At 44.6% G+C, this 27,098-nt stretch overlaps 1 protein-coding gene across 2 annotated transcripts in view; it reads left to right on the plus strand.

Annotated features, from left to right (window-relative positions):
* Positions 1-27,098, plus strand: part of GRM3 (glutamate metabotropic receptor 3) — a 1,313,590-nt gene that overhangs the window by 553,231 nt on the left and 733,261 nt on the right. The window contains exon 3 of one of the 2 annotated variants that reach the window (XM_085652908.1): positions 23,752-23,975. The exons of the other annotated variant lie outside the window; for it this stretch is intronic. The gene's annotated coding sequence lies outside the window, so the exon portion shown is untranslated. The remainder of the gene's footprint in view (positions 1-23,751; positions 23,976-27,098) is intronic. 2 annotated transcript variants of the gene reach the window in all.

The following is a 27,098-nucleotide window of genomic DNA, read 5'->3' on the forward strand; positions in this document are numbered from 1 at the left end:
CGCATACCATGTACCTGGATGTTTCTGGATTCTTTCAATTAGGGTAATAACATCCGGTACTGCAACAGTCAAAGGGGGTGTGTGTCTATTCAATTCTCGATAATCAACAGTCATGCGCCAAGAATTATCACTCTTACGAACAGGCCAAACAGGATTATTCCAAGCAGAAGTAACTGGGGTGATAACTCCTGCACCCACCAACTCCTGAATAGTGGTACTAATCTCTTCATGACCACCTGGAATACGATACTGCTTCTGACGAACCACTTTTGTCGCCTGGGGGACTTTTATGGGGGGCATTCTTAAACGACCAACCCGTACAGGCCTGGACGATATATAATGTTTAGTTCCAAACTGATAACATCCATCATCTAAGTGCAAAGTCATTCCTTTCAAGATATCAATTCCAATTATGAATTCTAAGAGTGGCACCACTAATACAGAGTATTCTTTTCTAGGAATTCTACCTATTCTCATTTCAAGTAAGGTTTGAACTGCGGGAGTTTCCTTTCCACCTAGTCCGGTAATTGTAAAAGGCTGACCTTTAAACTTCTTTGATTTTCCATGAATAAGAGTGGCCTCCGCTCCTGTATCTACCAATGCTCGGGCCCTTTGGATATTACGATGTCTCCAATAAATATCAATATCTACATAGGGTCTATTATCTCTGTGAGCCCATCTGTGTACTGGAGCTTGACCTATTTCCTAGTCCTTTTTATTGTGTTCTGTGTACCAGGATAAATCAGGATAAAGACTCTCACGGTTCCTAGGTATCGATACCTCCTGTTCATATCCATCTCCATTACGAAATGGATTACTGTTCCCTGCATTGTACTGCGGGTTTCGATCGGCCAATATGTGTCGATCCTCTCTCCTTCTCAACTCAGGGGATTGATCCCTATCATCTCTACGTCTGCTGTTAACATAATCATCTCTCCCCCTCTCTCTTTCCCCCTCTCTCTCCCTGTCTCTCTCACGACGGGGGGACAAGTCACGCGCATAACGTCGATCATCACGACGATCAGAGCGCCCACGGCGGTCGTCATCACCGCTACCGTCAGAAAAACCACGATCACACTCAGTTGTCCGAACACGCCGGGCACCCTCCTTTCGATCCAAGCCACGTTTGCGAAACATTTCCCACAAACGAGAAGTAGTCTCACCATCAATGTCCTCCTTCCGCACACCATCGGCCATAAGACCAAAAAACATATCACGTCTAGTAAGTTTATTGTCACCAGGAGTACGAGTGTCAGGCCGGGACTGCCGTTCAGGTTTAAACCACTCACCCAACTCACCGAGTTGGCGTACCGATTCCAGCACCACAGATAACATGTTACCAGTCTGATTAATCAATAAAGTCATCATGACCTGCTTATAAGCAACAGGGGAAGAACGAATAATACGATTCCGCACAGAAGAGGTTAAGAAACCATCAAGCAACCGGTCAGCAGTATTCAGAAAAATTGCCGTTTTCATCACCTCCTCTTTGAGACGTTGCGCAGCATCGTGCAAAGTATACCACGGTTTGTCATTCAGAGGCCAGTCAGACTCAGTAGGATATTTTTGATTACAACCCTCAGTCGCCAATTGAAGCAAAGAAATTTGACCACCACCATTAAAGTTACGCTGTCGAAATCGCTGCAAAATATCACTAATTTCTTGTTGAGTAAAATCCTCCAAAGAGTCTAAAGCAATACCATTCGGAGCACCGGGAGCCTGCTGTACCTTCCGTCGAAAAACTGGATGCGCCGAGACCGCGGGATGAGCATCACAAGGAGCTCGACCAGTACACGTAGAGGAACAATCAGTGGAAGAAGCAACGACCCCGCTCGAAGGACGAGCGCAATCACGGGGTGCACCATCAGAGGCGCAAGAAGCAGATTTACAAGCACGGCCGGAGCGAGAGGACTCGCGCTTGGCAGACTCCTCACCCGAGGAAGGAGAATCACTTGAGTTCCAGATATTACCATCCCATTCATCAGGATTCCAATCCAGTCCGGCTTTCGCCACGACCAGACGCACCTTCCGCGTCGAAACCCGACCACGCCGATTCTTGTATTTATAACGAGCAATTCGCACAGCCGCCCTCTCGGCAATAGTTTGGTACGTCTCAAGTTTGTCAGCAAGCAACGTATTTTGACACCGCAACAAAGTATGAGCATTCTGAATCTCAACAAAGTTCGCTTCCAAATCCTTCTGCAAGTTCTGCAACTTCAACAACCTCTCATGGAGAATCCTGTACGCAGACAGAACAATCCAACCTCTGCGTCCCAAAACGGGAAGCTCATCACCCTTAGATACCGGCGCCTTCTGTAAACAAGTAATCACATTAGCCGGCTCCGCCAGCTCCAAAAAAGAATTCCAATTCTCACTCAAACCAGTAGAATCAGCCCACTCACGGGCTAAGGCTTCATAAGGCGTTGAATCCCAGCCGGGAATATCAACGGGCAACTTAAAAGTAGATTTCGACTTTCTAGAAAACATTTTTGAAAAGAAAGAAAAAGAGAAAAAGAAAAAGAAGAAAGAGAAAAGAAAACCACACGCAGGTAGATACAAATAATATACAAACAAAACCACGCACGCGCCGAAGGCAAACACAATACAACCACAACGCACACAGGTTTCGTAAACGGTTCGTGACGCCAAATGTTCTGCTTGGGTTTTCGGATCAGATAGAACTTGCTCATCAGAGCCTCACTAACCCAGCCAGAACGTTACCCCCTCCCTAGAACCTATTTACAATCCTGCAACCACATATATCTACCACCTAAGGACAGGGGGTTCCTACTATGCATACCAAGATCTCACAATCGGCGGCCTCGCGATCCCCTATGAATCCAGACCTCTCTGCCCATACGACAGTATCACAAGTGGCGGCCTCGCGGTCCCATACGAACCCAGACCTCTCTGCCCATACGACAGTATCAGCACAATCGGCGGCCTCGCGATCCCCTACGAATCCAGACCTCTCTGCCCATACGACAGTATCACAAGTGGCGGCCTCGCGGTCCCATACGAACCCAGACCTCTCTGCCCATACGACAGTATCAGCACAATCGACGGCCTCGCGATCCCCTACGAATCCAGACCTCTCTGCCCATACGACAGTATCACAAGTGGCGGCCTCGCGGTCCCATACGAACCCAGACCTCTCTGCCCATACGACAGTATCACAAGTGGCGGCCTCGCGGTCCCATACGAACCCAGACCTCTCTGCCCATACGACAGTATCAGCACAATCGGCGGCCTCGCGATCCCCTATGAATCCAGACCTCTCTGCCCATACGACAGTATCACAAGTGGCGGCCTCGCGGTCCCATACGAACCCAGACCTCTCTGCCCATACGACAGTATCACAAGTGGCGGCCTCGCGGTCCCATACGAACCCAGACCTCTCTGCCCGTACGACAGTATCACAAGTGGCGGCCTCGCGGTCCCATACGAACCCAGACCTCTCTACCCAGACGGCAGTCTCAGCACAATTGGCGGCCTCGCGATCCCCTACGAATCCAGACCTCTCTACCTAGACGGCAGTCTCATACGACAGTTCATCCTATGATCACCATAACATACAAAAAGGGAATCAGTCTCACTATTCATCAGATCACACAAGGATTGCCAGTTCGGGCATAGCCTGTTCTCAGGTTTGAGGGGCTCCTCTTTCCCTTATTCAGTTACCACTTACCTGATCAGGGTTAGCATCTGTTCATGTAGCCGCAGCTGACTAGAAGAATAGGCTACCCTCTTATACAAGAACACACAGCACATGTTGGTTCACTACAAACTGGATACTTTATTACTCATTGCATATACAATCACATAACATTACGATTTAACACATAACCTGCAAAGAAAAGTGAAAGATTAAGTTGTACACTCTAATAAGAAAGGGTCGACATCACCTTAGTAGTATGTAGCCTGCACTCAGTGGTCATCTAGGCTCCCTTCTCGTCTGTGCCTCGGCTCGCCTGGAATCACCCTTCTCCGAGTCACTGGGACCTCTTCCTTATCGGCTACTCTCTCCTCTCTGGCTATTCTGTTAGGAAAGCATCTTTCTCTCAGTTCTTCTCCGCCTTCAAGATGGCGTCTGTCTTCCCTGGAATAAGTAGTAGCTTTACTGCTAACGGCTAGATGCCGCCTACGGACTGAACATGTAACTGCCTCAGACTTTCACTAATATAGAGGTGCATTTCCTCATGGAAAATTCCGGCCCGTAACCTGCCGCCCACCAAATTCTTGTACCTCCCCGTACCAAGGACACGTTCCCAGCCGGCCGGCCTGATGTAGTGTCTTCGGCATGAAGAAAAATACAATCCTTCGATAAGGGCCGGCCTGAACCGGTTCTCTCCAAGCGAATAACACCTCATAACTAAAACGTTACATTTGACCTAGAAGCATCCCAAGCTGCCGAAGCAGAAAGAAAGATGGAGTCTCTCCCGTTTGAGGCCTACCAGGCCTGAATTCAGCACAGCTCTATGAAATACCCTCACTACAGGACAGGTTATCCCTAATACTAACGAATCTATCCCCTAGGCTATGTGTACAAGCCCTGATCTATGGGGAAGAGCACAGAATCATGTCGAAGTGTCTAGTAAATAGGCTCCATTCACTACTCTAACCCTTAGGCTTGAATGGTAAGAGACTGAAGTCACATTCAATCACTTGTTAACACAAGAAGGCCAGGAAAATCGAGCAGAACAAGGGCGTTCCCGTAGTCGAGTCTGTTGGTCATGAGGGCCTGGGTAACGGTTTTTCTTGTGTTGAGGGGGATCCATTTGAAGATCTTGCGGAGCATACGGAGGCTGTAGAAGCAGGACGCGGAGACGGCGTTGACTTGCCTGGTCATGGAGAGAGTGGAGTCGAGGATGACCCCCAGGTTGCGTCCGTGGTCCGTGGGTTCCGGGGCTGTGCCTAGTGACGTGGGCCACCAAGAGTCGTCCCAGGCTGATGGGGTGGGTCCGAGAATGAGGACCTCTGTCTTGTCTGAGTTCAGCTTCAGTCTGCTGTCCTTCATCCAGTCGGCTACGGCCTTCATTCTGTGGAGGTTAGCTTTGGCGGTGTGGGGATCGTCGGTGAGGGATATGATCAGCTGGGTGTCATCGGCGTAGGAGATGATGTTGAGGTTGTGTTGTCTTGCGACGTGGGCGAGGGGGGCCCTGTAGATATTGAACAGCGTCGGGCTGAGGGAGGATCCCTGTGGGATACCGCAGATGATCTCTGTGGTTTTGGAGTGGAAGGGTGGGAGGCGGGTGCTCTGGGTTCTGCCGGAGAGGAAGGATGTGGGCCAGGCCAGGGCCTTCTCTTGGATACCGGCGTCATGGAGGCGTGCTGATAGGGTGCGGTGGCAGACCGTGTCGAAGGCTGCTGATAGGTCCAGGAGGATGAGGGCGGCTGTTTCTCGTTTGTCCATCAGGGTCCGGATGTCGTCAGTGGCGGCGATGAGGGCGGTCTCGGTGCTGTGGTTGCTGCGAAAACCGGATTGGGAAGGGTCCAGGATGCTGTTAACTTCGAGGTAGCGGGTCAGCTGTTTGTTGACAATCTTCTCGGTCACTTTTGCCGGGAAAGGGAGCAGGGAGATGGGCCGGAAGTTCTTGAGGTCCTTGGGGTCCGCCTTGGGCTTCTTCAGAAGGGCGTTGATCTCGGCGTGTTTCCAGTTTCTGGAAAGGTTGCTGTCTCGAAGGAACAGTTGATTGCTTTCCGGAGGTGGGGCGCGATGGTTGCGCTGGCTTTGTTGAAGACGTGGTGAGGGCAAGGGTCCGATGGGGATCCGGAGTGGATGGAGTTCATGGTTTTGACTATCCAACACTTACCTTAAATGCGATGTAATGGTATGCATTGTATTGGTATGCGTTGTAAAGGTATAATGCGATGTAATGGAATGCGTTGTAAAGGTAGTTTCTGAAACTGCTATGTAATGGCATGCAATGTAAAAGAATGCGTTGTAAAGGATGTTGCGATGTAAAAACTGTGTTGTAAAGGCATGCGTTGTAAATGTATGCGCTGTAACGTCATACATTCCCTTGTGAATGTTGGCAGCCTAAGGGAGGGTTAAATAAGGTACCATCCTTGCCACAGTCCCTACCTGCCAAAGCCCAATTGATCAACGATCCCCCTCCACTTGAAGGGTGGCTTGTCTTTTTGGAGGAGGGTTACATCTAGTGGGCCTACCATGACAGGTCCCAGCCTAATTCTACCAGGGTAGCATAAATCCAAAGTGGATTTACACCACTCAAGCACAGGATGTCAGACAACAGACAGGGCAATATGAAGGAGAGAGATGCCAATGCAAACTTCAAGCGCTCCACGCAATAGCCCCCAATTCCAGAATGACCCCAAAAAAAGTAGTTCTGACTCCTTCTTCACATTAGAGACCATGCTACTCAAACTAAACTCAGTCCAGTACATAACTCAAAGTACCAAAACTAGCAATTATCTACTATAGGTCTAAGTTGCCAGGATTCGCAAAGACTTAACAATTAGACTTTGTAACTCGGAGGCAAGGATAAGCACCGTAGATGACTACACCATGTTCAAGCAAAACAACTAAATGCTCTATATCCTCACTGAAGGGAGAACTTATGGAACAGGAAGACCGCAAGAAGAGGAGCAACCTTTGCATCTTTGGACTACCAGAAGGATTTGAAAACCCAGCATTCACTGTGACCGATTTCCTAATCGTGTGGATTCCAGAAGTGCTCCAAATCTCCTTTACTAAAGACTTTCTCTTTCTCTAGTCCCTCAAAGTTCCGAATCACATTGAAAGACCTGACAAGAATCTTTTCGCACCTTTCATATAAATCAGCTTTCCTTAATAACACATCAGAGTCACAAATCGGCTCAGAGTCCCTTTCAGGAACCTCGGTGTGTCTATCCTCTGCCTGACATCCCCAGGAGGCACTTGTGTTATCATGGACATAATTTATGCATCACCATAATATCCTTTCAATGGTTGATGGTGTCTTTTTCTTTCTATAAGAACTCTGGTTTTGACACATAGGACCTCACAGAAGAACTCTAGCAGATGTGGGAGTTGTTGCTTCTGCCGCTGGATTTGGAGGCATTGGGGCTCATGGGTCTTGTCTCTAATCCCTTGCTTTTTACTATATGATATACTCTTCATTATCCTTGCTTTGTCCATGCTAGTTTTGGTCACCTGTTAGGGGAGTTGCCAGCCACACGGCTAGGCAACCTAGGCCTATACTGAGGTTACTTAAGTAGATACATTGAAGTGGAGATAGACTTCATCTGCATAACCCTATATTGAGACAACTTTTTCCAGTCACTAAGAAAGCCCCTACTATACTAGGACTCCGGTGCACTATCCACAGTGTTGGCCGTGGGGTTTAGGCTCCATGTCTAGAATCAGTCCCATCATGAGCACTCGCCTACTGGCAGGGATTAATTGATTAGCACACTATCATATCCATAGGGGGTTTTAATGCGCCCCTGAAGGTGGTCTTGGCACACACATGCTGAGTTTACAAGGCTAGCCTACTAGCCCTTTCGTACAATGGCTCCCCTACATTTGGACAGAGCGTAGGGCCTCCTTTATGGTGCTAATAGCAAACTTAATTTGCTACCGGTGCTCAGTGATACTGTTTCAGGCAATAGGGCCTAACCCGAGCCCTACTCTCTAGGCCACAGGAATAGGCCATCCTGAAATTTGCACTCTGTTACACCAGGTGCCATATGTACTTGTTTTGCCTTTGATATGCACTCCTTTTTTACTTTGCTTTGCCACATACCATATGTCCTATTTTGCCTTTGATATACCATTGTATGGGTAAGGGGTAGTGGTAGGAATAGCACCTCTACTACTAGGTTGACATACTTTTGGAATTTCTTCTGTTCCTCCAGGTATTGTGTGACTCGACATAGCTGTGCATACATTTAGCACATTTACCTGTCTCCAACATGGAGTGATCTCTGATGTATTTATGTCTTCGATATTAAGCATATTTCATAGTTGTTACTAGAAAAGGTACTTCTCTGTTACAGTTGTGTTTTTTCTCTCTTTATCTTCTTGCAGATGCAGACCTAGTTTTTTCAAGACAACAGTGGCAATTACAATGTCACTTCCCCCTTGACTACACATACATATACCCATCCGCTCATGACTCCTACCCCCGGCCGGCCTGCCAGACATTGCTACCTCACCCACGCTCCACTACAATTCCCCCCATGCACTACATCAACTGGTTTGTAGGGACCTTAGCACAACCCCAAATTACCCCAGGACTCATGTGGATCCACAAGGTTTTCTGTTATTTCCCCCGTTTCTCTCCCGCTGCCATCCTCTGCGAGTCTCCCAGGGATAGTTGGACAAATAGAGTCTGCATATTGCTCTCTACAGCCTACCCATCTAGGTATCATAAATCAGGAAGCCTACCAGAGATTCAGAACAAGTACAGATGTCCTCACTAAATGTAATCTCCCCTAAATGCCAAGGGGCTAAACCACCCTGTTAAAAGGTCCAAAATCCTTGACTATTGTGATGACTTAGCAGGCGATATAGAGCCCCTCCAAGAAACAAGTATTGGCATTAAAGAGGCCTTGTTGAGGAAGGGTTGGGCATCAGAAGTAATTTGTTACAAAGCTCATGGGAAAAGAATGGGGTTCTTAATCTAGTCTCCAGAAAATCCAGTTTAGCAGTTGTTGCATCGGAATATGACACTAATGGAAGATGGCTACTGTCCAGATTAAACAACGGTAAACTGGATCTTTATGTTATGAACATGAACATATACGCATCCAGCATAGATGACCCAACATTTTGGTGCACACTCACTAAAAAGTTAGTTGGCATCTGTTAGACCTGGCATCATTGGCGTGGGTTTCCCCTGTATTATTGACTTTGCCTCCTGTTATTTTGCAGTGTGTTGGGCTTCGATTTTGCTGGTCTAGATGCTTTGGGCTCTTTGCCACTGCTGTTCAGTGCCAAAGTGCAAGTGCTCCCTGTAAATTGTTGTTATGGATTGGTGATTCCATGATTGGCATATTTGATATATTAGTCAATTCCTAGTACAGTGCACTGTGTGTGCCCAGGGCCTGTAAACCAAATGCTGTTAGTGGGCCTGCAGGACTGATTGTGCCACCCACATAAGCAGCCTGTAAATGCAACTCAGATCTGCCATTGCAGTTTCTATGTGCAGTTTGCTACTGCCATGTAAACCTGACAAATGCACCCACTTGCCAGGCTCTAACTTTCCCTTTTCTTACATGTTGGTCACCCCTAAGGTAGGCCCAAGGTACACCTGTGGGCAGGGTGCAGTGTATGTGAAAGGTAGGACATGCCCTGATGTGTGTGGCATGCCCTTATAGTGAAATACTTCCAATTTCGTTTTTCACTATTGTAAGGTTATCTGTCCCATAGGATAGAATGGGGAGTTTGCCAATGACATCTTATGAGTATTACTGCCCATGGGAACAAGATAGGGAAACAAATTTCGAAATGCCTGAACTCAAAATGTTAAGATGCATCTTTTAGTAAGGGTGATTTTTACATTCCGGGTTTGAAAATACCACTTTTAGAAAGTAGGTATTTTCTTGCCTAACCATTCAGTGTGCCTCTGCTAGGGTTTTGTATTAACTGTCTGGCTTTGGATTGACAGGTGCTGGGCATGTGCATTCTATTCAGACAGCCGCATGGAGGCGGGTTGAGGTGCCCAAGGTGAGTCAGGGCTGGGCTGACTAGACCTGGGCTGCATTCAGAGTAGGGGGAGAACATTTCTTACACAACTGAATGGGCCTGGTCTGCAAAGAACAATGCTGTCTCCACCTCCTGCCAGAAAGCTGCACCAGAGAGGAAGGAACTGGTTTTGGCTGGGCAAAGAGCTTTTCTGCCACAGAGAACAAAGGATTTTGTATTATAAAAAGAGGGGCCCAGACCACAAACTTTTAGATCACTTTTAGGAATCAAGAGGAACCTTTGCCAAGGAGAAGAGCTGGAGAAACTTAGATGGAATACTGCCCCTGTGCGGTTTGATGTCTGGGGATGGCCTGCAGTGGCTACTTTCTACCAAGGAAAGGAGAAGGACTTTGCTGTTTGCTGTGTCCCCTGCTTGAGAAAGATCTCCAAGGGCTTTAAATAGAGCTTGCCTCCTGTTCTGAAGACTCAGGGACACAAAGACTTCACCCCCAGTCCCCCCTGAACTCCTTTGATGGGAGATCTGACCTGCTGAGAGGTGCCTGCCAGTGTTCTGGGCCTCTGGAGGTTGTTTTGGGACTGGAAACTGCAAGAACTGTAAAACTCGATGCATCGCCTGGTTCCAATGCATCGCAGCGGTGCGAGAAGAATTTTCAGACACATCGCCGCCGCCGAAGAATTGACGCAGCGCCTGCTCCCGGCTGAAGTGTCTGTTGTGTGACGAATCCTATGCACAGCTCTCTGACGTCCAAGATCATGCACCAGTTCTGAGGCAGGCCCTGTTGTGGAAGAACCGATGCATCAAGGGGAAGTGGCTGAAATCAACGCAGCGCATCCCGGGTCTTCACGCATCGTACCGGATTGTCACGCATCGCATCAAAGTGTCAAGTCTGTTGCATCGCTGGGGGACCCATCACCTCCCCACGCAGTTAGAAACCGACGCATCACCTCCTCTACGGTAAGGAACCAATGCATTACCTCCCCTGTCCAGCAGTAAGGAACCGATGCATCACCAACCCCGGAGCTAGGAACTGACACATCACTTTCCCTGCGTGTAAGGAACCAACGCATCGCCTTCCATGCGACCCTTTTTGCTTGCATTTTCCGACAAATCCAAGGTACTTTGTGTAAAAGTGTTGCATCCAACATTTTCTTGGAACAGAGTTGTTTTCTACCTTTTAATCATATTTTTAGTACTGTAGTGTGGATTTTTGTTGTTTTGGTTTTGTTTTGGTTTAGATAAAGATTAGTTATTTTTCTAAACTGGTGTGGTGTCCATTTGTAGTGTTTTCACTGTTTTACTGTATGTGTTCACAAATGCTTTACACACTGCCCCTGAGATAAGCCTGTCTGCTTGTGCCAAGCTACCAAGGGGGTGAGCAGGGGTTCTTTTAGAAGTGTATCTCCCTTACCCTGACTAGGAAGTAGGGTCCCTATTTGGACAAAGGTGCAAACCCTTGCTATCTAGAGACCCCCATTTTAACAGCATCCCATGAGACACAAAACTGATTCTGGCAGGCAACTTTAACCTCCCAATGAATCCCATTCTAGATGGCCACTCAGCCTTCAAATTCAGAATCCCCTCGGTGCACAAACAGATGGTTTACCTATGCTCCTCGCACCCCCTCTTAGATGTGTGGAGATTACACAAGCCAAAGGGCAATGATTTAACCTTCTTCTCCACTCCCCACTCAAGCTTCTCTTGCATTGACTATTTCCTAGTGGACGCCTCACTGCCTAGAGCCACTTCCGATCCAAACATTCACCCCATTCTTGTCTCAAACCATACTGCCATCTCCATATTTATTCTTAATCGTCCTGATAAAGAGGATGGCTGTGATTTGTGGTTAAATACCAACATCTTAGATAATGAAGCAGACGTGGCAGACCTAAAGACAGAAATTGAACACTTTTTCAGTGACAATGAACATTCTGTTTACTTTTCTCTGGCACTTTGGGTTACGTTCAAATGTGTCATTAGAGGTCTAATCATTAAACAAATGGCCCCAAAATATTGCATCATCAACGAAACCCTACAATCCTTAGGAGCTAAAATCAAAAGATAAGAGATAGCCTTCAGAGCACATACAATACCATTGTCAGTAAACAGGCTTATTTATATGCACAGTCCCAAAAATCTAAACAACTCGTCTTTCGCAAAGCGCTTGCAACTACCCTTAAATTCAAGAATCCTAACAACCAAATCACACATAGTAAGGCCCAAGCTGGGTCCCAGAAAGTTAAAACCAAAGAGATACTTGAGTTATTTAAAGAGTTATATGAAAAACTTTACAACCCGCAAAATATATACTACAAAATGAAGTGACTGGAGCTTCTAAACTCCCATCCCATGGCTTCGGTCTCCGACTCAGACAAGGCACGCTTAAATGAACCATTAAAAACAGATGAGATTATCAAGGCAACAAAGCCAATCCATTCTGGGAAAGCACCAGGCCCCGATGAGTTTCCCAAAATTTTCTATAACACATTCACAAACTTGGTCATCAGCCGTCTTAAAAATACCCTTGATCACGTTGCTTGCAGTGGCAAGGCATCCAGAACGGTCACCAATGCTACGATTGTCGTTATAATCAAAGAGAGTAAGAACCTCTCTGATCCAAAAGAATTCCAACCCATCTCACTATTGAACATGGCAGCTAAAATATTTGCCAATATTCTTGTCAAAAGATTAGAAACCTCCATCCCTAAACTTATTCACAATTCCCAAATGGGTTTCTTCAAGGTTCTTGCCATAGATAACATACGCACATTTTGTCATACAATTGAAAAGGTCTGACTTTCCTCACTCTGACAGCAGTGATTGCCCTTGATGCCAAGAAGGCCTTCAATAATGTCTCCTGGCCCTCCCTTCAACCAGTCCTTGAGTCTCATAACCTCAGAAATGTATTAAATAATATGGTAACCCCAAAGTGAACATTAGAATTAATGTTGCCACATTCACCTCCTTCAACCTTCACCAAGGTACAAGAAAGGTTTCTCCTCTCTCCCCATTGCTCTTTCTATTCAGTAATGGTACCCTACTTAAATTACTCGACTTGTTCCCTAATATAAAAGGACTTCAATTTGGCTGTAAAATCTATAAAACTGCTGCATACGGGGACAACATCCTCATTTTCACAGACTTCGAGAATGCTATCCCAAGCATCAACAATGTAATTCAGGAGTTATCACAGGTTTCTGAATACACATTAAATATGGACAAAACATAGGTTTGCGATCTGAACCCTTTATGCTTCTCCTCACATTTAAGTGACTCAGGATTTAAGCGGCAACCAAAACATCTTAAATATCTATGGATTTGGTTTTGCAATGATTTACCTGAAACACTATAGTATAATGAATCTCAGAGTATTATTAAAGTTAAAGACCTGCTTACCTCCTGGTCATCCAAAGGCATTATGTAGTGGGGCAGGCCTCAAATGCTCAAGATGATCACTCCAACAGTGAATTTTGTATTCACTATGTTGCCTCTGAAAATTTATAAAATAACTTCAAAATTTCTGTGGAGTGATAAAAGAGCAAATCTATCTTACAAGGCCCTTAGAAAGAGCTTTCTTCAAGGGGGCTGCAAACTCGCAAACTGGAGCTTATATCAATCATCTTTCCTGGCAGCACAGGACCCATTCTGGCTCATCCCGGATACCCGAAATACCCGCCGCTGGATTGAGAGAGAACGTGACCTTTGCTTTCCCTTTAGCTTATCTTCTATCATTACAATGTCAAGTTTTACAGCTCTGCACTCTCATCGCATACTCACAGATACAGCAGCTGCTCTAAATCTCCATGCAGAATCCTTTCATAATTCTATGCTGGCACCACTGTGGCACAATCCTAAAACCAAGGTGGAAGTTGATGTTAACATTCCCCACTCATGGGCCTCCATAGGCATCAGACAAATCAGAGACTTGTATGATAACAGTAACGGCTGACTCCCTTTCTCACAATTGGAAAGAATGTATGATCTTCCTAACTTAGACTTCAATAGCTTCATAAATATCAAAGTAAAACTGTCCAAGTTCAGCCATTCCAACCACCCGATTCTTCCCGTCCAGTTGGCTATCTGGCATCATTCAGGCCATATTGCCTCAAGAATTTAAAAAACCCTATCCATTCTGCCCCAACCACAAACCTTGATACTCTCAAAATGGGACAAGCATTTTGACCCCGACATGTTTGACCACATTTCCGAAGAAAACTGGCAAAAGATTAGCAAACTCTCTCTTCGTAACAAAATTGCTCCTTCGCTCCTTCAATACAAATTCTTTACAAAGAACTTACTGCACTGGACCACAGACAGATTACATAACCTAATCCTGTAGGAGAATTAGACTTGGAATTCCAATTGAGAGTCATGTTCCTTCACATCTCCGTCATCCATTTTGGGTTCAGATACAGAAGCAACTCTCAGCGATATTTGACATACCTATAACCTTAGACTTCCCCATGGTAGCACTGGCTTAGGCCTCCAAAACCACGCTGAACCTAAACACCAAAGGCATATCACTGCTTGACCTCCTGCTGGCGATTGAAGTAAATGTCATTCTCTCAGAATGGAAATCCTTTAATCATCCCTCTTACCACACCTGGTGGGCTTGGTTTTCATTCCTCGTAGTTCTCAATCTAAACGCCAGATTTAGCCCCAAATCTTGAGTGTGGTTTGGCATTCCTTGGACGAATTAATAAAACTAGAATGGAGCAAGCCCAGAGCCTTATCACAACTGGGCTCAAGAGCCTATATACTGACTTACCTTTAGATCCCCATTATCCCACTATCCACCGTCCCACTCCCCTCAGTTCTCTTCTTCCCCTTATCAACCTTCATTTTGGTACTTACTTAGGTCCCACATAACGTAGAACTCAGAAACATACTGTCACGGATTATACACTATATCATTGCCCTTAGATCCCACTGCGTTATTGCTCCCCTAGTATGGGGACGATTGAATCTCTGTCTTATCTGCCAGATCTGCGGAACATATAGTGCACCTCGGTCTTTGAACTTAACTTATTTGTAACCCTTATGATCCCTGTTGCAGAGGATGAGTGTGTGATTGCTCGAAGTGCATCAGACAATCTCGTGACTGTATATTTTTTACATCATATGCTTTGTATTCTCGGGTTGTTCGCACAACAGTTATCAGGGCTGGCTTTAGGGCAGTGCGACCGCTGCAGTCGCACTGGGTGCTGACCTGTGGAGGGGGCGCAGGCCTCATGGGCGTGGGGGGGAGGGCCTGTGTTTAGCAATACCTTGTGATCAGAGATATGAGGGGCACTTTTGCTGGCTGGTAGTGACGGAATCCGAGGGGTGTGGGTGGGGCAAAAATAAATATCGCACTGGGCCCCACCAGCACTAAAGCTGGCCCTGACCGTTATATGCATCGCACTGGCACTTTAGGACTCGCTTGACTGTATGTTTTATTAAAAAAACAATTAAATTTTTTGTAACACAAAAAAAAAGTCAAAACAAGGTCCCAGAGATAAAATGCGGACCATGCTTGACATATATGATTTTTATGCAAATACAGTGTTCCAGACGTTTTTCTTCTGTCCCAACATTTGCTTCTTTTACCAGAATAGAACTGCAGATGAAATATTGCACTCAGAATATTCCTAGTGCTGTTGCTTTAAGAAAATTCAGATTTATAGCTGATGGCATTTGGCAATTTAGCTGAAACTCACGAATGAAACTCTAATAGCGATTACAAGTATGAAACTAGTAAGCACGATTCAGGAAAAAAATCAATTACTTTTTATTAATGTCTTCTTGAGTAGAAGTTACAGCTCAGTGATCAAGGAGGCGTTCAAAGCAATTGTTCTCAAATCAGCTAATAGCAGAATGTAAATTGCAGCAATTTCTGCTCACTTAGCCAATGCTCAGTTAATTGTGATTTCACACTTCACGGAGCTGTGTAGTCTTGAGGTAACATTGACGCCATAACATGCTTATCATGCGGAGATGCTTTTTATAAATATGCTGCGCTAGTTAACTAGCTAAATGTGGTCAGAGAGCATCCAACAGAAACGTTGTAAGACCTGATTGTATTCAGATTCTTTCTGGGAGAAAAAACGCTCCGCTCTCTACCTCTCCCTATAGAATCTAAGCTCGCTGCAGTCCCCGCGGCCAGAAAACATACAGGAAATACTGAGAAACCCTGAGCTTAGCGATGTTACATCTATACAACAAATAGAACGTATTTGGAACCCTGCACTCTACCTTGCTAATGCACATGCAGTGTAACTATGTCAAAGCTCTCCATACCTACTACAATCTACACATGTTTCACCTTTATCGCCGTTTAACATTACACTTTTAGTCAACCATAGGTAGCAAGGCTCTTTGTACGCAAAACTCAAAAGCTTGGCAGGGATATAAACATTGGCAGGAGACTGGCCATAGCTCTCTGACGTTCTACTGGCCTTACCCTGGTCAAAAAGGAAGATCATCCTGGAGCCATTCTGAAGTCATTCGATGACTTCAGCCAGGCTATTCCTGCAATTATCTGGGGACGTCATCCCAAACCATCCTGAAGTATGCCTGTAGGGGGAAATATTTAAATGAGATGACTCTTACTGTAATCAGAAAAACTACTCTAGGATGGTGTTCTGATGACTTCCACTGGCAGGGAGTGATTACCTTTTACAACTCCACGAATACTAATTGAGAACTTTGGGATGAGTGTGAATTACTCCACGATGGGCTCCAGACAATTTAAGGATGATTGTGGATTATTCCTGGATGATCCTATTACCGCTTTAGGATGGAAGTTGATTACTCTGGAATGATTCCATGATAATTCGAGGATGAGTGTGGATTACTCAAGGATGATTTAATGATAACTCAAAAATTAGCATAGATTATTTAGGATTATATTAGGACAACTACAGAATGAGCGTGGATTTACTGGACAATGACTACATATGGTCTTTAAGATGGTTATGAAATACTCTTGCAGGATTTTATGCCAACGGCAGGCCAAGTGTAGATAGCTCCCTGGTGATTTAATGAGTAAATCAGAGTGGCTGTGGATCACTAATAAATCATTACGGGCTGGATTACACCTTAAAATTTCCATGTTACAAGCACATTAGCTGACTGCCAGTATTCCCTTGCAGGGTCCCACTATTAGTTTAGGAATATGGATGTGCTGGTAGGGAAATATTTAGAGGATCACCTCCTCAATGAACCTTCCTGTCAAAAACAAGCCTCTTGAATGCAATATGCCTTCTTTATACAATACCATGAATTATTTGCAATTCCATGAGTTCTAAAGTAAGCCCTAGATTTATAAAAGTGTCCCTTAACGCAGCTCAACACCCAAATTTGCTGCGTTGCATCACAGGGTGAGAGCAGGAAAGTGCCATGTCTACCCCTCTCCCTTGCAACACTGCACCATTAGGCAGTCGAGCACCATGCACACACATTTGCACTATGGTGCAAAGGTGTCTGCAAGAGTCTAGCTTTGGTTTTGTACTGGAAGGGCCCCCTTGCAGTACAAAAAATGCTATGCCTAGAAAAACCTGAAAATGTTTCCCATTGTGGTTGAGTGTTGTAACAAATACCAATTTGCTCTGGTTTATAAATCCTGAAAAGATTTTGCGTCAAGTCCGCATTATAAAACTTAAGCAAACCAAAAACAAAACTTCCATAAATCTGGTCCCAATAATAAGATCAATATTCTCCTACTCTGGAAAGATTACTTTTTAAACTCTACTGTGAGATGCGGGCACTGTACAAAATAAATCTCAGAAACATTCCTTTTGGCTAGCTTTGTGCTGTAGAAATACCATATGCATACAAAAGTAGCGGCTTCAACAATGTTATACTTTGCATTCAGATAAGATTAACAACTTGTGCAGCTACTCCCATACTCCTGACTCACTGGGACTTGCCTTACTTTGAGGTACAGAGCATTATCTGAAGCTGTTTAATGTGGTGACCAGTGGCAAAAGACTGAAAAAAGTAATAGTTAAATGAAAAGCACCAAAGGGGATGAGTTAATATGTAACTTTATTGATCTAAAACACACCTTTGGCCCAATAGGAGCCAGCCAGGATACTGAATGAGAGAACATAAAGAAAGTCCAGGACACTCTTCAAGAGGGGAAAAAAATGCCAGACTACTACAAAAAGAACAAAAAGGCTTAATGAAAGCCAGCAACTTCAATGTTTGTTTTTAGTTTTAGAGTTTTCTTTCGTCCTCTTCCAGTATTGCAAATCTTTATAGCCAGCTTCCTTCTCATAGTTCTGTTGTCCAGTGATGGCCAGCCTTCATCCCTGCACATATACTTCATAGAGTCTGGAGGAAAAAGAAATTAGCATACATCAGTATCATGTTATCACCACTATTTTAGGTTTTTAATAGGACTGGGTTGCCTTTAAAATGTTCCAATCCTTTTATTTCATATAGTGTGCCCAATGAGATGTGGTTACAAGGGATCATAAGTTTAACATTAAGGTTACTTGGCCAAAGAGGGAATGGTGAGAGCAAGGCATTGATAAAGAGGTGGGCAGGAGGTTAAGAAAGAAGACTCACCTGTCCAAGTGAAGAAATCGCCGCTGTTCACCAGACGCTGTCATGCTTCCTCTGCAAACAGAAAGCAATCAATACCAGATTTCATTTACAAAACCATCATGGAGGCAGCCATGTTGAGCCTGAACTCTACCTACAGTATTCTTATTTGAAAAACAGTCTAAAAAATTACCGTACTGACCAGGGTTCAAACATTTTTGTAATACTGAATCTCAATGCACAGCCACGGTTTCAGTGGCTTTAACATGGCCAAGTGATGGTGCAGGTCAGAAACAGACGTCTAATACATCCTGAGACAGGACAGAGATATCCTGGGTGTTCTTTTCCAGCTTGGGGAAGTGACAAGTTCGGCATTTAACAGTTGACTGATTCAATGTTATCCCTTTACAGTTGCATGACTGTGGCACCAAGCCCCTTAACCACTCATTCCAACAAATATGCCTCTGGAAATACTATCAGGGCAGAGTGATAGCTTTCCAGGATACCAGTGATCTATCTGTTCCATAACTATCAGGTAATACTGAAGATGGCCATAATCTATGACACAAAAGCTGGTTCACAAAAAACAAGGCCCTAAACACCCAGCATTAGACAGAACAAGGCTCAAGGAGACCAAGGTGGGGGCATTGTCAGTTTGAGCTATTGACGTTGCAAATGACAATGCCTTTTATTTTTGTTTTTAAAACATAAATAAAAGGCATTGTCATTTGCAATGTCAATAGCTCAAACTCGCATAAACGCGAGACCTATTGTATTGAAAATGCTTGTTCTCTCTTTTGCTGAGGGTCAAACTCTGCGGATGAGGAAAATATGCGCTGGAGCCCCAAAGTGCCACTGGTGCCAGAGAGGTGTCGGGGCAGAGAGCAGGGAGGAAAGGAAGCAGAAACCTAGGTCAGCATGAAGGTGGATGTGACAGAAAGTGCAGGAGGCAGAGAGCACGTGAAGGGACAGTGCACAATGAAACCCGAGGGTATAAATGGTAGAGACAGAGTGCCACGGGCAGAGAGGAGAGGTGGAAGAGACCCCAAGGGTAGAACAGGTATGGAGGACAGGAGGAGGGCAGACAGGACAGGGATGGTGAGCAGAGGCAGAGAGCACGTGATGGGACAGTGTACAGTGAACCCCGAGGGTATAAAGGGGGAAGGCTGAGAGCCAAGGGGCAGAGAGGAGAGGTGGAACAGACCCCAAGGGTAGAACTGGCATGGAGGACAGGGGGAGGGCAGACAGGACAGGGACAGTGATTAGAGGCAGAGAGCACATGAAGGGACAGTGCACAGTGAACCCCTTAGGGTATAAAGGGTGGAGGTAGAGAGGAGAGGTGGAAGAGACCCTAAGGGTAGAACATGCATGGAGGACAGGGGGAGGGCAGACAGGACAGGCATAGTGAGCAGAGAGAGAAAGATGCGAGAGAGTCCAAGGGCAGAATAAACAAGGAGTAACAGGGAGGAGCGGGCAGTGAGCAGAGGGCAGAGATTGAAGGAGACAGATGGCATAAGGGTGAATGTGACAGTAGGCAAGTAGCAGAGGGTGCACAATGGATAAAGGGCAGGTAGCACAAGGGCAGTGAGCACGAGAGTACTGTCAGAAGTGAGGATAGGGCAGAGAGCACAAGAGTACTGCAAGAAGTCAGGATAGGGCAGAGAGCATGAGTGTACAGTCCGAAGTTAGGATAGGGCAGAGAGCACGAGGGTACAGTGAGAAGTCAGGATAGGGCAGAGAGCACAGAAAAGTGAGAGGTAGAAGTGAACGTGGGTGGAGAGGGAGAGCACAAAGAACAAAAGACTGTTGGTAGACAGGGCGGAAGCAGTATCGGAGCACAGGATGGGCAGGGGTGACAACAGTAGGTGGCACAATAATTGGGGCAGAGAGCCCCTCATTGCTCACCTCCTCCTTCCCCGGGGTATCTACATCCCCTCACTGCTTACCAGCTCCTGCCCTGGGGTATGTACCGCGCCTCGCTGCTCACCAGCTCCTGTTCCGGGGTATCTACAGTGCCTCACTGCTCACCAGCTCCTGCCTCCTGGGCTTCGCGGCGTTTGATGGCTGAAGGGGAAATCCAAGGCGGGCAGAGCCGGGGAGGAAGGAGAGAAGGTCTCCGTGTAATAATGATAGCTATGTATTCAAGTGGCTTTACAATTTGAGCTAGCATATATAAAAATCAACTGTTTGCAAATAAACTGAATTTGAGTTTTACTATCTGTATAGCACCCAGGCCTTCTAGCATTGAAGTCTCCGCTAATGCGTGCACTATGATTATTTGCTGAGTTGAAAATGCAGTAATGTGTAAATGGCGTTCATTATGCAGTAAAAAGGAGATTCTGAAATCTTCCAAAGGGTTGGACGTCTCTAAAAATAAATAAACTAAAATGTTAGACATGTTCCTGAAGCAATCAAAAAATCATCCTCAAATTATCATGAACAAGTCTTTTTAATTAGAAAACTGTGGTGCTAGTCAAGTACTCCGACAGTCAGTTTCAAACAATCCTAAAATCACCATTAGCAATGTGTTTTATGAAGTAATCAGGTATTCGGTTTCAAGTCATCCTCAAATCACCAGGAACAGTCACACCTTGTGGAGTCATCAGATAATCATTTGGACGTCATCCTGAAATCGTCAGGGTTATTCACATCTTGTGAAGTCATCAGATACTCATTTTTAAGTCATCTTCAAATCATCAGGCTCAGGTTTCTAAACTCTGCTGATGACTTTAAGAGCTTGATGATGTCCGATGGTGTGAAAATGACTTCTAGAGTAGTTGAATGATCATCCAATGACTCTGGGACGGCTTCTAAAGTAATCCTGTTTGACCTGGGTAAAACAAACATGAATGAGGCGGGACATGTCCCTTCACTTTTATTATCAGTTCTGAGGAATGAACCATATTACAGAAGTTTGGCAGTGATGAGGAATAAGGATAAAGCTATATACACAAATATTTTTGCGTAAGAAAGAAGTACACAGACTTTGTTTTTAATGTTTTTATAGCTGCAACCTAGCTACAAGGGCAGTACCTGTATTACAGGTATGATTGCAACATAGAACCAAGAGAGAGTATATAGATAAGATGAATGAGGTCACAAAAACAGCTAATGAAACAGGCGCATTTTTAAGAGCTGAGTTTTCAAGTTCTTTGTGAAGACTATGAGACAGTAGCAGCTGCTGCCATTAAAACTTGGTGAAGCAGCGCAGGGGAGGAGGAAAATAAACAAATAAAAGAACTTACCTGTCCCTGCTCGATGCCGCCTCAGTGCTTCGCTGGTCCTGCCACCTCGGTGCTCCTTTGCCCCTGTCCTCTCCTCTCCCCTCCCCGCCCAATCCAGATGCTGCTCTCATGCTATCACCCAGCATGAGAGAAACGCCGGGATAGGTCTGAGCAGGCTGAATGGCTGCTCAGTTAGGGACAGGGAGCCTCTGTGTGCCTCTTTTCCCACCCAGCTGTGCAAGACAACTGGGTTGGAAAAATGTAAGTGCGCATGTCAGTTTGGCCATCCGAAAACGGCTGTCCAAACAGTGGTGTAAAACAGGCCCCTGCAGCCCCTGCCGTGCGGGGAGGACCCAAGCTGCTGAGGGCCCCCTCAGCACAGTACTCAGGTCTGAGAGCTCCGGATTAAATCCAGAGAGGGGACCCTCCATTTACCTTGCAGGGGGTCCCCTCAACTTTCATTACGCCACTGCGGCCAAACCGACATAAGCACTTACTTTGCACCTACCAATCCTCCATCCTGGCTGCTGCTGATGCAGAGCATGACCCCACCTCCTCACTAGACTCAGCAAACTCGGCTGAGTAACTGAAAAATAAAATGATAATAAAATAGTTTTATTATCATTTTATTTTTCATTTGCTGCCTTTCCGCAGTGGCGCAATGCTCCTCTGCCATAACGGAGGAGCCACCCCGGCTATGAGATCCGGATTCAGAGTAATTTGATCATGAAGTTTCATAACATGGGTGCAAGATAAGAAAATGTTTGTTTAGATGTTTTGAGTCTTCTAGTTTCAAGGGTTTCCAGGATTAAACATCTGTGTCTGCTGTCCCTCCGGCCAAATGTGAGTTTTAGTTTATCATTCAAGTAGGAAGATGAGACAGTGTGAATTTCTTTATATAAGCTATCTTGACATCAGTTCTCACTTCCAGCGGAAGCTTGTGGTGATCTCTTAACATGAGAATAATAAAGTCATATTTTATTCAGTAGCCAAACGTGGAGTCATGTGCAAGATGGATTTAAAGTGTGTGAGCCTAGAGTTCAGAAGGCCCACGATATTGCTCTTCCTCCATAAAGATGAGTTCCATAAAGATGAGTTAGAGCAAGGCCAGCATTGCGGATCTGGAGACTTAGTGAGGAATAGATGGTTTCAGTTTTCTGGTTTCATCGACTTGCAAGGAGGTATATGGCGATGATGTTTGGATCAGGGTAAATCACGGACCAAAGAAAATTCACACTGTGTTGACTTTGCTTACAGTAGTTTAATCACAGTATATAAGTTATCTACACTTTTCAAGTGTGGAAGATTTAAGTTAGCTTGAGATGAGATAACACAATTGAGTTTCATTCTTGTGTGATTAGCAAAGCCTTGGCATTCATTGTTTACATACAAAAATAGGTTCTATCCCAAAAACTGTTTATTGTTGAAAATGAACATCTTTTATGTGGAATTCCCCCAGATTTATTTGTGGTCTTTGCTGAACCTGGTGTTGGTGAGGTTAGGACTTTGCACACTTTACTTCTGCTAACCAGTGGTAAAGTGCTTGCGCTCTCCCTTTCAAATCGGGTACAATTAGAATATACCTAATTGACACATTCAATGTACCTATAAGTCCCTTGTATATGGTACTTCTAATTAAATGCTCCTAGCAGCTGCTGCACTCATTGTGCCACCCACAAAAGTAGCACTGTAAAACATGTCTTTAGACCTGCCCAGTAACCTAGGTGTGCAGTTTGTTTTAAAACTGCATTTTTGACGTGGTTAAACAAGTCTTTTGGGGTGTAAACCATCGTTTTAAATTTTTAATGCCTAAAGTAGGCCCTAAAATGCACATTGGGCAGGGTTCATGGCATTTACAAAGTAGGGCATGCATATTTAATGTTTTACATGCACTGATAGTGAAAAGCATCTAAAGACTTGATATGCTTGCCTTAAACCCAAGACCGCAGAAGTGACTTCAAGGGTCTGTTGAATTACCTCTTGTGTGAGCTATAGGGTCACGACAAGCTTCCACAGGCCTTTCCCTGTAACTGTCCCGCTGACTCGTACAGACTGGACCTGCCCTTGATCCTGCTGCTGGCCCTTGGTGGAGTGAATCCTAACCCTCACATGGTGCACCAGGTCCTGAATCCTTGGGCGGTGTTAGAGTTTACTCCTACTGTCCCAAAACTGCCAAAAGTAGAACACAGAAACTTTTTGCCATCTTTCTTCTGGAGAAGAGTGAGACCACCGTCAAAACTATCTTTGACAGGAAAGCTTTTGACATGGAAATGCCAGTCATTCTCGGCTTGCTGGTTCACCCCGCTGAAGGAGATCTAATTCTCAGAATTCTTTTTATGTCCAAACAGAGGGCGTCATCGAGACCAACACTGACGAGCAGCCTGTTGACTTTGGGGCCTTCTTGATTACAGACTTCGGACTCCTACTCGTGCTTTCCCACCTTCATCCAAGACTGCAGTGGGACCTTGCACTTCAGCAACCTGCTGTCAACAAGCCCTGCTTTGGACCCAACTTGCCCCACTGGTGGCTCCGCAACAACTACTTTTCTCCATAAAAGTTTATAATTCAGAAGGTAAACTTTTCACCCTGACTTACTTGGTCCCAGTATCCAATCTCCGTTCCACCGTGGTTGGTCTTAACTTTCAATTTTGACCCGGTCTAGTGCAACCTGATAACCACAACCGGAGCTAAATGCTTTTCGGTGCTATTTTCAATTTAAACTTCAAAAATTCCTATCTACGTTCTACGTATTGGATATTTCTTTTGCTTTCAACATTTACACTAGTTTCCTAAATTGGTTTTGGTTTCTTGTTTTGTGTTTTCACTGTATTAATGTTTGAGTATTGCATAAATACTTTACACATTGCCTCTTAGCTAAGCCTGACTGCTTTGTGCCAAATTGCCAGAGGGTTGAGCACAGGTTGATTTGGGGTTTGATTGTGGTTCACACTAGCAGGAATTGTGGTTGCTACTTGAATAGGGTTTCATCACCCTGAATCAGTAACCCAATTTCCTACAATATTGCTCCTATGAATTGAAATTTATTGTGTGTATTTAAAAAAAATAGTTTTTGGGGACAGATCGTTATAAAATTACAATCAACTCTAATCTGTGCTTAGTACATTAAATATTTTGCAGTCAATATGATAATTTACTAATTGTCAGTTGACTAATTCAGTATTTCCAAGCGGCATGCAAAGTGTACCCGATGAGTTTCAGGGGTATTATAATAGTTGGACAGTGGTATGATTACGAAACTGATTACTTGCCTTTTGTAACTGATGGCTAAATGTCCCTTCATGTGAGGAGTATGCAATATTATTTCCATGTTTATCAGGAAAAGTAGTGGGAGTTTGTTGAAAGCCTGGGAGGTGAACTCCACTCTGTTCACGGAGTTTGCAGAGTTTTGCCCACTCCAAGCAGCTCGTGGAGTACCAAAAAACTCTGCTCCATGTAGCGTAGCAGAGGTTTTTCCTCGCTTGTTCTCGCTTACGGTAAGTTGGTGATTGAGGAAAATCCAATGCTAGACCACTTACCTGCGAGGTTTCTCAATGCGGGCGGTCGCTGTTGGTCGCTACTGCTCTCGGTGAAAAACCTTCCATTCGCGTTGAGGAAGCTGCCGCTCGAGTAGAACTTCTACTTGAGCAGCAGAAAGAAGCAGCACCCTCTTGCACTGTGTGAGATGGTGTTTGCACTGATTTTACAGTGCGGGACAAACACCCGGCACTAAAATCTGTTTTTTTGTCACTTCGCGGAGTTCGGCGCACGGAACTCCGCTAACTCCGCCCAGGCTTAGTTTTTTCTCCTGCCAGTTTCCATTCTATATACCATGTTATTAAATGCCTACGGAGGCAGATGACATTTAGCGAAACTTCAGGAACGTTTTAAATTGACTAGAAATAAAATTACACTCCGTACTTTCCTACCAACGGCAGTGCATTGATTCATTCTGGTCATCAGTGAAGAAGTATGATGAGTCGCCGCAACGTACTAAAGCTGGTTCATACTGCTCATGTACCATTTTATAAAATTATTTTCCATGATTTCATTTTACATGTATCTAGGAGGTCTCTGTTTTATGTACATATACTATTTAATTCTGTTTTATATGAAACCACTGTGCCTTTTGGCTATTCTGGACGCTGCTTGACATTTTCCCCATTTGATGCCTTTCTAATTTATCGCAACATAAATATTTTCCAAGGAACGCCTATCAATGGAAGTGAATGGTGTTACCAATAATGTGAAAAACAGTTTATGTAGTCTCCAAAAAAATGTGAAACTCTTGCTGAAGAAATTTTAGAGCCCAGAAAACGTTAGTAGGCAGCCGGGGCCACAAAAATGTAACATTGTAAAATGATAGTCGTGTTAACCTTTCTTTGTAGGAAGACACATTATTCAATGTCGCTGTATGAGATTGCTCCCCTGATTAACTGAAGAAGAGAGTCTGTGAATGTGAATGTGAGTGTACGAATGTGAGAAATAAAAGAAATATTCCTGCAATTTCCAAAGTCCTTGGACTGGGTGATAAATATTGCAGCTAACAGGAATGCGAAAAAATTCATTTTCTGTATAAGTGACTCAATATCATATGAAATGCTGGCCCTCTCAGAATATGGCTTGCAGGCACCCCCTTACACACTGCTGTTGAACTTGAATGATATAAGTGACGGATCTCTGTAGTAGTTGTTTACCTCTTTCTTCAGTTGTACTAATAATAATGATAACAATACTCCTACTAAGACTACCACTGCTAATGCTAATAATGATATTTTGATTATATCACGAACGACTACAGTTTTTATATCACAAACAGCTGTAAATAGGTTTTCTGGTCCCAATCTAACTACTTTGCATGTAGCAGTACTGTTTTAAAGAAAGCTGCTTCTTTGAACAGTTTTTATTTACAATGTTCCTTGTCAATGTGTGTTTGTGAGTACATAGATTTCATGCATACTTTATTTTCACTGGACCATTGACTGCTAAGGTTATGATGCATTTAATTTACCAGTGTCATAACAATAATGGATAGGGTGTTTTTACTTGTCCTTCTTCTTACTTCCTCGAGTTGATAAATGACTGTGCAGCAACCGATTTAGCTGAAATGCCGTTACATTGTTTCGATTTGCACAATTGCACAGTGCAGTCATTGTTTCTATTTTTTAATCACCAATGCTCATGTATGGTGTGTGCACGAAAGCTTTATCTGTTGTAATATGGCAATATGCTTGCTGTACAACTGCGCTCACACTTCATTAATGTCATTTCTTTCTTTATTTCCAAAGCGCAGCCATCATCCCCATAGGGACATCCCGTCGCGCGACCAAACACACAGATGCTCTGCAGACTCTATGCCACTAGGGAGGGCGGTAAAGTCAGGTCTTCAAGCGTTTACAAAATGCAAGGAGATCCTCAGAGAGGCAAATTTACAAAGGAAGGGAATTCCAACCGTGTGCCGCTAGATGACTAAATGAGCGTCCACCCATTCTGACTTTCCTGATTCGTGTACTGCGAATTGAGGCTTGATGAGAGGAGTGCAGCATTTTAGTGGGTTTGTAGAAAGCCACTTTGCCACGCAGTGTCGCTGGCCCTGTCTCATGGGTTAATTTATGGGCTCAAAACAGTAATTCAAAGTTAGCTCTTTTCCGAACTGGGAAGCAGTGCAGCTGATTGGGGCAGGCTGAGGCTGACCTTC

Source organism: Triturus cristatus, chromosome 4_1 (genome assembly GCF_964204655.1).
Source record: "Triturus cristatus chromosome 4_1, aTriCri1.1, whole genome shotgun sequence".
Classification (NCBI taxonomy): Eukaryota; Metazoa; Chordata; class Amphibia; order Caudata; family Salamandridae; genus Triturus; species Triturus cristatus.